Here is a 14,303-nt window from a genome sequence, read left to right on the forward strand (position 1 = left end):
AGCGAGACCAGAGGAGGAGAAAGCGCGGCACGCTGGATCAACGGGAAGAGAAGGGGCGGGGGTGCAGTGCGTCACAGTCGGGTCGGGAGCCCTGTGGCCTGGAGGAAGCGGGAGGAGGCGCGGGCAGCCGCCAGGGCGAGGCGACCCGGTGCGAGGGGACTCCCATGGAGCGCCGACTCCTAAGGAAGTCGCTGGGTATCCCACCGGCTGTACCGCGGGGCGTTAGTACCTAGATGGCTTCGGTGCCCCCAAGCGATGGGCTCAAGCTACAGGGCGGGCTTTGCACCTGGCCTTCTCAGCTCTGAGGCAGGCAGTGGGCAGCTTCGCCTCCACCCTCCGTCCAGCGCCCTTCCCATGGGGCCATCCGCCTCTCCCTAAGGCACTAAAAACCAGTGGAGGAGTCAGGCCATGTTGGCAAAAAGGGCTCGGGCAGCAGCCCCAGACCTATAGTCCTAAATATCCATGTACCCAGCCCTGGGGTCACGAGCCATCTCAGGGACGACCCGATTCCAGCGGATGGAGAAGTTCCCTGAAAACACCTGCCTGGGAGGAGAGACGAGGGAACGGGATTGGGCAAGTGTCATCCGCCCAGCGGGCTTCTCAAAGGTTTTTAAAGCAGAATGGGACGTAATAGGAAGATGTGTCTAGCAGAGAGTAAAATAAAGGGGCATTTAGAGGTGTGGGCACCTGGATGGAAACAAAGGCTCCAAAGGGATGATGGTGAGGGTTACAGCCCACCACAGTAGACAGAGACACCAAGGAAGGAATGCAGTCAGTGGCCCTGCGTAGACCGGCTCAGGAGAGAGCACACCAGCTCACCCCAGGACTCATCCAAGGCTGGGGATGGATGTCGATGCAGCAACTCTGGAAGGCAGAAGGTAGAGTGCTGCCTTTAGGGGTTTAAGGGAGAAGGAAATGACTAGAGCAGTTGGGGCTCAAAAACAATCTGAGGTTCACCAATAATGGAAACATCCCATTCCCAGCCCCATGAAAACAAGGCAGAAAGCTTGCCTGCCCTATTGGCCTCCGCACCCTTGTGGGGCCTGTGGGCTCCCTGATTTCATGACCTTTGAAGCTGCTGCTGCGGGCTCATCTCCCCTAGGTAACAGCTTGCAGCGTGATAACACCATGCAGTGTGAAGGAGCTGTATGCAGTGGAGCCGCAGGGGTTAGTCAGGCCTCGCCCCTAAATCTGCCTCTTAAATAAGAGTCAGTTTCAGCCAAACCTGCCTTTTCCAGTTCTGTGGAGGTCAGTCTGCACAGCCAATCCCTGGTAAATATACAATTTGGAACCTGCACCATCCCCACCTCCCCCACACACACCACCTTTGGAAAGCTGGCATGGTGGTGAGGGCAGGAGCTCTGGGGCCGCCATCCCACCTGTGCCACTTAACACCTTTGTGGTCTTAGCCTGAATATTTCACCTCAGAATGTTGATCTGTAAAAAGGACCCCACCCCAGCCGGGCACGGTGGCTCACTCCTGTAATCCCAGCACTTTGGGAGGCCGAGGCGGGCGGATCACCTGAGGTCGGGAGTTTGAGACCAGCCTGGCCAACATGGAGAAACCCCATCTCCACTAAAAATACAAAACTAGCCGGGCATGGTGATAATCCCAGCAATTTGGGAGGCAGAGGCGGGCAGATCACCTGAGGTCAGGAGTTTGAGACCAGCCTGGCCAACACAGTGAAACTCCGCCTCTACTAATAATACGAAAATTAGCCAGGGGTGGTGGCACGCACCTGTAATCCCAGCTACTCAGGAGGCTGAGGCAGGAGAATCGCTTGAACCCGGGAGGCAGAGGTTGCAGTGAGCCAAGATTGTGCCATTGCACTCCTGCCTGGGCAACAAGAATAAAACTCCATCTCAAAAAAAAAAAAAAAAAAGGACCTCACTCCTACCTTAAGGGATTGTTGTGAGTATGAAGAGAGATCATGTGTGTAATCTCTCTTCGATGACAGAGCCAGTCCCTGGCTCAGAGTCCATGCTCAGTTAAAGGTCTCTGTGTTATCATCATTCCATTAGCCCATGCCTTAGCCTCCCAGGGAACATTGACTCATAGCAGGGGCCACCAATGGCTGTTTTCTGCCTGGACTCTTGAGTTCTGCTCCCCAGTAGCGTTGCACTTTGGTAAGTGCCCAGGAACAAAGCTGCCATGGTTAGGAGCACTGATTCTTGGAGCCGGTCTTCTCAGGCTCACAGTGTGAGACATTCAGGGTGCCAGTTGGGGCCAGGGTCCACCCATGTGGGGCAGGGTGAGGTCAGGAGTTCAAGACCAGCCTGATCAATATGGTGTTTCACCAATACTCCGTCTGGGGGGAAAGCAAACAAACAAACACTTCAGTCCTACCTGAGGTGCTCAAAAACAAACAAACAAACAAAAAACCTGGCCGGGCACATTTGAGATCAGCCTGGGCAAGATAGCAAGACCTCATCTCTAAAAATAATTTTTTTTTTCAAGACAGAATCTTGCTCTATCCCCCAGGCTGTAGTGCAGTGGTGCGATCTCGGCTCACTGCAACCTCCGCCTCCCGGGTTCAAGCGATTCTCATGCCTCAGCCTCCCAAGTAGCTGGGATTACAGGCGCCCGCCACCACACCCGGCTCATTTTTGTATTTTTAGTAGAGACAGGGTTTCTCCATGTTGGTCAGGCTGGTCCCGAACTCCCGACCTCAGGTGATCTGCACGCCTCAGCCTCCCAAAGTGCTGGGATTACAGGCATGAGCCACCACACCTGGCCATAAAAATAATTTTTTTTTTAAGTAGCCAGACGTGGTGGCATGTGCCTGTGACTCCTAGCCACCCAGGAGGCTAAAGTGGGAGGGTCATTTGAGGCCAGGAGTTCGAAGTTACAATGAGCTATGGTCATGCCACTGTACTCCAGCTTGGGTGGCAGAGCAAGACCCTGTCTCAAAGAAAAGAAAAGAAACCTTTAGATTTCAAGTATATAGTAGTCCTCCCTTTATCCATGAGGGTTCATTCCAAGACCTCCAGTGGATGCCTGAAACTGAAGATATACATATACTATGTTTATTTTCCTATACATACCTATGATAAAGTTTAATTTATAAATTAGGTACCATAAGAGATTAAGAATAGTAACTAATAATAGAACAATTATAACAATATATTATAATAAAAGTGTATGTGAATGTGGTGCCTCTCTATCTCAAAATATCTTAATATTTTCAGACAGTGCTTTACCATGGAACTGAAACCATGAAAAGTGAAACTGCAAATAGGAGAGACTGCTGTATAGTCACTGAAAAATTAATGGATGAGCTCAACAGCAAATTAGACACAACTGAAGTGAGTAAATTTAACAATATATATGAAGACATTCTCTAGACTGTAGTACAGAGAGCTAGAGCCTGAAAATATCTAGGAGACAAGAGACATGAGAGATAGATTGGAATATCCAAAATATGTCTAACAGAAGCTCCAAAAGGAGAATATAAAAGAATAAGGGAAAGACAATACAGAAATTTGAACTGAGAATTTTCCAAAATTGGTGAAAGAACTTCTCCAACCCACAGATTTAGGAATTGCAATGAATCCTAAACAGGATGAATAAAAATAAACATGCTCCGAGATGTTTTCAAGTAAAATTGTAGAACTCTAGACAAGAAAAAGATCTTAAGAGAAATCAAACAGTAAAAAAAAAATTACTTACAACAAACAACAATTAGATTAATGGCAGACTTCTCATCAGAAATAACAGAAGTCAGAATGCAGTGGATGGTAGAAATAAAGCTAAATAATCAGTAATCACAATAGATGTCATATTAAACAACACATGATCAGATGGATTTTTTTTTAAATGTCCAGTTATAGGCTTTTATAAGAAATATCCCATGGCCTGGCATGGTGGTTCACGCCTGTAATCCTAGCACTTTGGGAGACTGAGGCAGAAGGAACCCTCGAGCCCAGACTGGGCAACAAAATGAGATGCCATTTCTACCAAAAAACAAAAAAAATCATTTTTTTTTTGAGGGACGCGGGTTTTGTTTTTGTTTTTGTTTTTTTTAATGGAGTTTCACTCTCGTTGCCCAGGCTGGAGTGCAATGGTGAGATCTCAGCTCACCACAACCTTCTCCTCCCAGGTTCAAGCGATTCTTCTGCCTCAGCCTCCCGAGTAGCTGGGATTACAGGCATGCGCCAACACACCCAGCTAATTTTGTAATTTTAGTAGAGACGGGGTTTCTCCATGTTGGTCAGGCTGATCTCGAACTCCTGACCTCAGGTGATCCTCCCACCTCGGCCTCCCAAAGTGCTGGGATTACAGGCGTGAGCCACCATGCCCGGCCTTCAAAAAATCGTTTTTAATTAGCCAGGTGTAGTGATACATGCCTGTAGTCCCAGCTAGTCAGAAGGCTGAAGTGGGAGGATCCCTTGAGCCCAGGAGTTGGAGATTGCAGTGAGCTATGATCACGCCATTGCACCCCAGCCTGGGTGACAGAGCAAGACCCTGTCTCAAAAATAAATAAATAAAAGAAAAAGAGAAACATCCCTAAAATATAAAGACAAACAAAGTAAAAAAGGGCTGAAGAAAAAATACACAAATATAATTTAATGCATGTATATAATTAAACTAGGCAAATATCAACTTTAAAAAGTGGGTTTGGCAATATTAATACCAAAAAAATAAACTATATGACAAAGAATATTCTTAGGGATAAAGAAGTTCACTATGTAATGATAGAAGACAGTACACCATAGTAGTGAAGGGCACATACTCTATAGCCAGACTACCTGGATTCAAACCCTGACTCCACCATTTAGTTTTATTTTATTTTTATTTTTTTTTTTTTATTTTTTGGAGACAGAGCCTCACTTTGTCACCCAGGCTCGAGTGCAGTGGCACGATCTCAGCTCACTGCAACCTCTTCCTCCCAGGTTCAAGCAATTCTCCTGTCTCAGCCTCCCAAGTAGCTGGGATTACAGGCACCCGTCACCACACCCAGCTAATTTTTTTTTGTATTTTTAGTAGAGACAGAGTTTCACCATGTTGGCCAGGCTGTTCTTGAACTCCTGACCTCAGGTGATCTGCCCACCTCGGCCTCCCAAAGTGCGGGGATTACAGGCATGAGCCACCGCGCCTGGCTGACTCCACCATTTAGAAGCTGAGTGACCTTAGGCAAATTACTTAATCTCTCTTTCCTTGATTTTCCCACTAGAAAATGGGGAAAATAATAGTACCCACTTCACAGAGTTGTTATGAGGAGTAAATGAATTAATAGATAGAAAGTGCTCAGCACAAAGTGCTATATACATATTTGCTGCTGTAAAAGGACCAAGTTCCAGAAAGACCATAGTTCTGAATGTGTGTGTATTCAATAACATTGCCCTAAAATATATAAATAAAAATGGGTAATATTTATGAGACACTGGCAAATAACCTAATGATAGTGAGAAATATAAACACATCTCTCAGTAATTGATAGTTCACACAGATGAAACATTGGTACAGATGTATACAAGTTGAACCATATCATTAACAAGCTTGATCTAAATGGCTGAATTTAGAGCTCTGTACCTCCAAAACTAGATACTACACATTGTTTACAATTTTACACGCAACATTTACAAAGCCTGACCATGTACAGACCAATCCTTTGACCTCACAACAATTAGATTAGAATAAAATAACAAAACAACGACCAACCACCCCCCACATATTTGGAAGTTTAAAGACATACTCCCAAATGAATCATCCAAAAATTAGAAAATATTTAGAACTAAATGAACATGAAAATACCACCTGTCAAAATGGATGGGACATAGCCAAAGCAGAAGAGGAACATTTATAGCCTTAAATGTTTGTGTTACAAAAGGAGAAAATTGAACATTTAATAAGGTAAACATCCAACTTAATAAATTGGCTGAGCACAGTGGCTTGTCATCCCAGCACTTTGGGAGGCTAAGGCAGGAGGGTCACTTGAGGCTAGTAGTTTGAGATCAGCCTGGGTAACATAGCAAGACGTTGTCTCTATAAATAATTAAAATATTAGCCAGGCATGATGGTACATGCCTGTAGCCCCAGCTACTTGGGAGGCTGAGGTGAAGACCTCTTGAGCCCAGCAGTTTGAGGCTACAGTGATCCATGATCACACCACTTCCAGCCTAGGCAACAGAGTGAGATCCTGTCTCAAAATAAATAAATAAAAGTTGGAGAAAGAAAAGCAAGTACAATGAAAACACAAAGAAGGAAATATGGTTGGGCATGGTGGCTCATGCTTGTAATCCTAACACTTTGTTTTTTTGTTTGTTTATTTGTTTGTTTTGTTTTGAGATGGAGTCTTACTCTGTCGCCCAGGCTGGAGTGCAGTAGTGCGATCTCAGCTCACTGCAACCTCTGCCTCCTGGGTTCAAGCAATTCTCCTGCCTCAGCCTCCCGAGTAGCTGGGACTACAGGCACACGCCACCATGCCCGGCTAATTTTTGTATTTGTAGTAGAGACGGGGTTTCACCATGTTAACCAGGATGGTCTTGATCTCCTAACCTCGTGATCTGCCAGCCTCAGCCTCCCAAAGTGCTGGGATTACAGGCGTGAGCCACCGCACCTGGCAATCCTAGCACTTTGAGAGGCCAAGGCATCAACTTTCAAATTGGGTAACAGGTAGAGGCTGAAAGAGTTTTGAGGTGTATGCTAGAAATGTGGACATTAAGGGTGATCCTGATGAGGACTCAGAAAGAAAAGAGAGCTGTAGCGAAACCTCAATCTTCTTAGAGAATACCTAAGTAATCCTGAACAGAATGCTGGTGGGAATATATAGTAAGGCCATTATTTATTTATTTATTTATTTATTTATTTATTTTTTTTAACAGAGTCTCACTGTGTCGCCCAGGCTGAAGTGTAGTGGTGTGATCTTGCTGCAACCTCCACTTTCTGGGTTCAAGTGATTCTCCTGCCTCAGCCTCCCGAGTAGTTGAGACTACAGCTGCATGCCACCACACCCGGCTAATTTTTGTATTTTTAGTAAAGACGGGGTTTCACCATGTTGACCAGGCTGGTCTAGAACTCCTGACCTCAAGTGATCCACCCGCCTTGAGCTCCCAAAGTGCTGGGATTACAGGCAGTAAGGCCATTCTGATGGGGCCACAGATGGAAATGAAGAACATTTACTGGAAGCTGGACAAAAGGCCATCCTTGTTAGGAAGAAGCAAAGAGCTTAGCTAAATTGTGTTCATGTTCTATCATTTTGTGGAGGTAACAATTGCAAGCAATGAAACTTGCAATTGGATGTTTGGCTTAGGAAATCTCTAAACAAAGTATTGAAGGAGTTACCTAGCTCCTTCTGACTGCTTCCAATAAAATTCAAGAGAGACATAAATGACTTAAAGACAGAACTGTTAAGCAAAAAGTAATAAGAACTTGAAATTCTGAAAAATGATCAGCCCATCCATATAGAAAAGAACGAGAACCCAGTTTGGAGAGAACACTAACGGTGTTGCTCTGTTGCCAAGCTCCTTTAGTAAGATTAGTATGGATCAGCCATTGCAACAGAAGCTAGGAGCTGTTCTCCAAGATAATGGAAGAAGGACCCTGAAGGCAATTCAGAGATCATGAGAGTTGGCACTCCCATCACCAGCCCAGAGTGCAAGGACCCACAGTGCACAGCAGATTCAAAGGCTGGCCACCTCTCTGGTCCAGGCCAACCAAGGAGCAGGAATTAGGCCCTCACCAGACACCAAATCTGCTGATGCCTTGATCTTGGACTGTCCAGTCTCCAAAAGTATGAGAAATAAATTTCTGTTTTCACAGGACACCCAATCTATGCTCTTCTAATAGCCTGAATGGACTAAGACATAGACCAATTGCACTTATGAACATAGCCAAAGAACTCCTGAACAAATTACCAGCAGTAGTGGCCAGCAACATGTGACATAACCAATTTGGTTTATCCCAGGGATGAAAGAAAGAGTTAAAGATGACAAAAGGCTGGGCATAGTGACTCACGCCTGTGATCCCGACATTCTAGAGGCCAAGGTGGGAGGAGTGCTTGAAGCCCAGGAGTTTGAGAGCCTCCTAGGCAACATGGCAAGACCTCACCTCTACAAAAAATTAAACAATAAAATTAGCTGGGGTGTGGTGGCACATACCTGTAGTCCCAGCTACTTGGGAGGCTGAGGCGGGAGAATTGTTTAAGCCCGGGAGGTCGAGGCTGCCGTGAGCCAGGACTGCGCAACTGTACTGCAACCTGGGTGACAGAGAGAGACCCTGTCTCCAAAAAAAAAAAAAAAAGATAAAAACAAAATATATTAATATAGTTTACCATATTAACAGATTAAAGGAGAAGAACACTTAAGATCAACTCAACAAATACAGAGAAACAAACATTTAATATCTATTCATGAATTTCAACAAAAATTGAGCAAAACAAAATTTTTTTGCTCTATTGGTCTTGCTCTGTTGTCCAGACCAGAGTGCAGTGGCACAATCATAGTTCACTGCAGGTTTGAATCCTGGGCTCAAGCAACCCTCCTGCCTCAGCCTTCCAAGTAGCTGTGACTACAAGCATGTGCCACCACGCCCAGCTATTTTTTTGTTTGTTTGTAGAGAGAGGGTCTCCCTATGTTGCCCAGGCTAGTCTCAAACTCCTGGACTCAAGAGATCCTCCTGCTTCTGCCTCCCAGAGTGCTGGGATTATAGGTGTAAGCCACCAAGCCTGGCCAGAATTTCTTTATTCCTAGTAAATAGTAATATGGCAACAGAGACAGACTAGATGCTGTCCAATCCCATTTCCTCTTCCTAGACAGAGAAAGACCACATTTCCCATCCTCTTTCTAGTCACATTAGAACCATGTGGCTAGCCAATAAACATGCACACATGTGGCACCCACCACAGCCTGGTTCGGCCATAAATCCCTTCACAGTTATCCATTCACACTCTCCCACAGACCTTGGACCCAGTGTGGAAGATGACAGCATCACCAACTGGAGGGTGCCTGGATCCCTGAGTCACCACTTGAAGCGAAAAGGTCAAGAGTAGCCACCTGACCCATATCAGGCTATGAAATGAGTAAGAAAGAAAGATTTTGTGAGGCCACATTTTCATACATGTGTAGGTCTGTTTCTGGGTACTCTCCTTTGTGCCATTGGTTTGTGTCTCTCCCTCTGCCAGTAGAACAGTGTCTTAATTACTGTAACTTCATAAAAATGCTTGATATCTCATAGGCAAGTCCAGGGTCAAGACAGGATGAATTCCTCTAGAACAAGGGAATTTCTCGTTTCTTTTCTTTCTCTCTTTCTTTCTTTCTTTCTTTCTTTCTTTCTTTCTTTCTTTCTTTCTTTCTTTCTTTTTTTTTTGAGATGGAGTCTCACTCTGTCATCCAGGCTGGAGTGCAATGGTGCAATCTCGGCTCACTGCAACCTCCGCCTCTCGGTTTCAAGTGATTCTCCTGCCTCAGCCTCCTGAGTGGCTGGGATTACAGGCACGTGCCACCTGCCTGGCTAATTTTTGTTTTGTTTTGTTTTGTTTTTAGTAGAGACAGGGTTTCACTATGTTGGCCAGGCTGGTCTCAAACTCCTAACCTCAAGTGATTCGCCTGCCTCGGCCTCCCAAAGTGCTGGGATTACAGGCGTGAGCCACCGAGCCCGGCCCTCATTTCTTAACACTGCGTTTGGTAGGAGAGCAACAGTCATTTATATGTGAATAAATGAAGCCGAAAGAGGAAGTTAGAAAGACCAAAGGGGCCGGGCGCGGTGGCTCCCGCCTGTAATCCCAGCACTTTGGGAGGCCGAGGCAGGCGGATCACGAGGTCAGGAGATGGAGACCATCCTGGCTAACACAGTGAAACCCCGTCTCTACTAAAAATTAAAAAAATAAAATTAGCTGGGGGTGGTGGCGGGTGCCTGTAGTCCCAGCTACTGGGGAGGCTGAGGCAGGAGAATGGCGTGAACCCGGGGGGCGGAGCTTGCAGTGAGTCGAGATCGTGCCACTGCACTCCAGCCTGAGCGACAGAGCGAGACTCCGTCTCAAGAAAAAAAAAAAAAAGAAAGACCAAAGGAAGAAGCAGACAAGAAAGGAAGAAGGAACACCCCTCCCCTCTCCAAAGAGACAGCTCCAGGAACGCCAAGGCTGCTCGCCTAGGGATGCAGAGCCAGAAAGCTCAAGTCAGAGGGGGAGGAGGTAGGGAAGGAGTTTCAAGCTAGACTCCTATTCTCTCTCTCCATCCCCTCTCTCACCCCAGAAAGAGAGAAAATGACACGAGGCTTTGGAACCAAGAGCTGGAGGAACCTGGAAGCGAAAGCTGAGGCTGTCAGCTGCCCAGCAGTTAACACCCTGAGACCATCTTCCCACTTCCAACACCCACAGAAGCTGCCACCCAAGGGCCCCTGTGTCCCCGCATGGCCCACCTCAGCAGTATGATGCAGCACTGGGGAAGTGACAGAATGTGAAAAAAACTATTATAGCTGAGATATTTTAAAATTCCGCCCTCCAGGCAGCATCTGGTTGCTACAGCAACCCCAGCTCTGCAGGGTGTCCCGATTACCAGCAGGCTCCCTGCACCTGCCTCAGGCTGAGAGCAGGCGGCTGCCGCCAAGGGGAACACCAAGGAAATGCCCATGTTCTGATTCCAAGGTAATGGCTCAGACCCAAGGGGATTTTATCTGTTCAATGTGCAACCTGATGAAGTTCTGTCCCATGTTAATAATTTCATTAAAAATATGGCCTTACATCCTATTCGATGCACTCACAGTCTTTTTTTTATTCACTCGGCTCCATCAAAACACAAAAAGAGAACATTGTCATTCATTTGGGATTGAGCAAATGAAAGCAGCTGGATGAGTTTTGGTTCCAGGGTTTAGACAAAGCCCCTAAGGGACAAAATTGGAATCAGAGCTGAGTGGCTGGCCCTGCTCTCTGGATTTGCATAAGTCATGTGGCAGGACACTTGCTCTTTTGCACCCAGCCTAAAATAGCTTGTGATATCTTTAGGAAACCCAAACAAGTAATAAATAGGGGGCTAGGCACTGTGGCTCATGCCTGTTATCCCAACACTTTGGAAGGCTGAGGCAGGGGTATCACTTGAGCCCAGGAGTTCCAGACCAGCCTGGGTAACATAGCAAGTTCCTGTCTCAATAAAAAAATTACAGCCTGGGCACGGTGGCTCACGCCTGTAATCCCAGCACTTTGGGAGGCTGAGGCAGGTGGATCACCTGAGGTCAGGAGTTTGAGACCAGCCTGGCCAACATTGTGAGACCCCATCTCTATTAAAAATACAGAAAATTAGCTGGGTGTGGTGGCGGGCGCCTGTAATCCCAGCTACTCGGGAGGCCAAGGTGGGAGAATCACTTGAACTTGGGAGGCGGAGGTTGCAGTGAGCCGAGATTGCGCCACTGCACTCCAGCCTGTGCAATAGAGCGAGACTCCGTCTCAAAAAAAAAAAAAAAATTACATTAGCTGGGCGTGGTAGTGCACACCTGTAGTCCCAGCTATTTGGGAGGGTGAGGTGGGAGCATCACTAGAGCCCAAGGAAGTCAAGGCTGCAGTGAGCCATGATCACGCCACTGCACTCCAGCCAGAGTGTGTGGTGTGTGGTGGTACACACCTGTAATCCCAGCACTTCAGGAGGCTGAGGCGGGAGAATTGCTTGAGCCCAGGAGTTCAAGACCAGCTGGGTCAACATAGCGGGACCCCATCTCAAAATATAATAAATAAATAAGTGAAATTAAATGAGAAAGAATGAATGGTGTCTTTGTGCCTTCATTTCTGAAAATGGCATAGATAAGAATTCTCTCTCCATGAGGGGCTTTGTGAGGCTCTAACAAAGTAGGAACGGATGACACCTGTTTCAAAATGCTTTGGAAAATGCTAACCACCATGCAAATGTGAGCCAGCAAGACTGTGTCCTGGCCAGCAGCTCAGATGGCCAACACAAAGGTGCTTCGGAGGCCAGGGCTGGTCTTCAGAGACTCAGAGACTTGCGTCATGTCCTGGAGCAGCTGCTCTGGGTGCAGCCCAGATGAGCTCTCAGGTCAGATAGGTCAACAGGTCAACCTCACCACCCAGATTGACAGAATAACCCAGCTCAGTGCCTTGGTGCTGTTGGCGCCATGAGGCACCTGCCCAACACGCACCCCATGAGCCTTTCACACACAACCCGAATTTTGTTTGAGCGACAATGTGCCAGTCCCTGCCTGTCACTGGGGGTGTCTGTGTGACCCCCTCGTCATCACCTGCAGAAGTGGAGGTCAGAAGGGGGCACTCCTGGGGATGAAGCTCCATGAGCTCTGCTCTGGGCCCTTCGCTCCCTCCCCCTTCTCAGTGGGGCTGAGGGGCTTGCACGTGTAAGGGGGCCACCTTGCCACTGGACAAAGCACGCGTGCTGAGGATGGTGGGGTGGGCACTGAGTCCTCCAGGATAGCCTGGCACTGCTCCCAGCCCTGACATGCCGCTTCTGACCTTCCCATCACTTAGAAAAATAACCTCCTGTTGGGTCAAGCCACCAATCAAACTTCTGTTAGAGGCCAGGTGCAGTGGCTCATGCTTGCAATCCCAGCACTTTGGGAAGCCAAGGTGGAAGGATCACTTGATGCCAGTTCAAGACCAGTCTGAGCAACATGGTGAGACCCCATCTCTAAAAAAAAAAAAAAAATTAATTAGCTGGGTGCAGTGGGGCATACACCTCTATTCCTAGCTACTCAGAAGGCTGAGGTGGGAGAATCACTTGAGCCTGGGAGGTAGAGGCTGCAGTGAGCAGTGATTGTGCCACTGCACTTCAGCCTGGGTGACACAGCAAGACCCCAGACTCTAAAAGAAAAAGACCAAAAAGATTTCTGTTAGGAACAGAACATAATCTGAAATGATACAGAACTGTACTTATAACAGCTCATTTATTTCTCAGATAGTCCTATGAAACAAACATTGCCAATGCCAATTTCACGGGTGAGAAAATGGAAGCTTGGAGGAGTGAAGGAAGTTGCCCAAGGCCCTATAGCTAGCGGATGGCCGGGCTGGCACTCCATCGCCAGGCCTGCAGTCCTTTCACTTCTGCCACGCTCCCTAGGGAGTGAAGGCAGAGGGAGGCGTGTTCATGTCCAAGGGCCCTGTGGAGGATTCACCATAGGAGGGTCTCAGGGGCCATCTACTATCATCTTTTGAAGCCTGCCAAGTGCCAGGCATGCAGGTGTGGGGACATGGTTATGAACCAATATGGACAGAGTCCATGGAGTAGTAGAAGACATAGAATCAGCAAGTATATGTGGGTCATGGGGCGGTAGGTACCATGAAAACATTAAGTAGGGTAAGGATGATGGTGCTATGTTTACAGAAAGTCAAGGAAATTGGAATGGCACATCCATCCATCAGACCCATAAGTGGGTCTGGGAAAAAAAGATGCTTGGCCAGGCACAGTGGTTCACACCTGTAATCCCAGTACTTTGGGAGGCCGAGGTGGGCAGATCACGAGGTCAGGAGTTCGAGACCAGCCTGGCCAACATAGTGAAACTCCGTCTCTGCTAAAAACCAAAAAATTAGCCAGGTGTGGTGGCATGCACCTGTAGTCCCAGCTACTTGGGAGGCTGAGGCAGGAGAGTCGCTTGAACCCAGGAGGCGGAGGTTGCACTGAGCCAAAACCTCGCCATTGCACTCCAGTCTGGGGCACAGATCGAGACTTCGTCTCAAAAAAAAAAAAAAAAAAAAGGAAAAGGAAGGGATGGCATGAGCCACATGGACACTGTGGCCCGGCAGAGGGGCTGCGAGAGGCCCTAGGCAGGAGTGAACGTGGAGAAGGGTGGCAGGTGTGAATGATGATGGGGAAAGCAGCAGGTGAGGTCCCGGGGGTAGCGGTGGGACAGGATGAAGAGGCATTTGTGCCATGGTAAGAAATCACTGCTTTTGCTCTGACTCAGACGTCACTGGAGGGCTTTCATCAGAGAACAGACCACGTGATCTGCCAATGAGTGAACAGAGCAGGTGGGAGAGAAAAGGGCGGAGGCAGGGAGGCCATGAAGTGTGGCTGTAACAGCTCAGGTGAGGCCAGGGACGTGGTGGGTAGCAGAGCTCACTTGGGAAATTAAGAGGAGTTCAGCAGGACGCCAGGCCCTCGGCCTAGACAAGGAGAGGAAGGAGCTGCCGCAGCCACCTAAGCTGGGGAAGACAGTTAAGCAGGAGGTGGGGACTGCGCTCAGTGTCTGGTCGTGGACACAGCAACACTTACACCGAGGGAATGAGCACAGCTCCTCAGCACTCAGCCACTCAGCCTCCAAGACACCGGCTCTCCTGTTTCATAGCCACTCTCTCAACCTCCTTTGCTCCCTGACCTCTAAACACCTCTGAGGCATCCAAGCAAAGGTGTCA

The 14,303-nt window shown here is 47.7% G+C and overlaps 1 long non-coding RNA gene across 1 annotated transcript; it reads left to right on the top strand.

Annotated features, from left to right (window-relative positions):
* The first annotated feature begins 73 nt into the window (after positions 1-73).
* Positions 74-10,685, top strand: LOC101059070 (uncharacterized). The gene is made up of 3 exons (XR_676372.5): positions 74-878; positions 3,190-3,306; positions 10,192-10,685. It is a non-coding gene; the product is annotated as an uncharacterized LOC101059070 (long non-coding RNA).
* The last annotated feature ends 3,618 nt before the right edge of the window (positions 10,686-14,303 follow it).

Source organism: Pan troglodytes, chromosome 23, assembly GCF_028858775.2.
Source record: "Pan troglodytes isolate AG18354 chromosome 23, NHGRI_mPanTro3-v2.0_pri, whole genome shotgun sequence".
NCBI lineage: Eukaryota > Metazoa > Chordata > Mammalia > Primates > Hominidae > Pan > Pan troglodytes.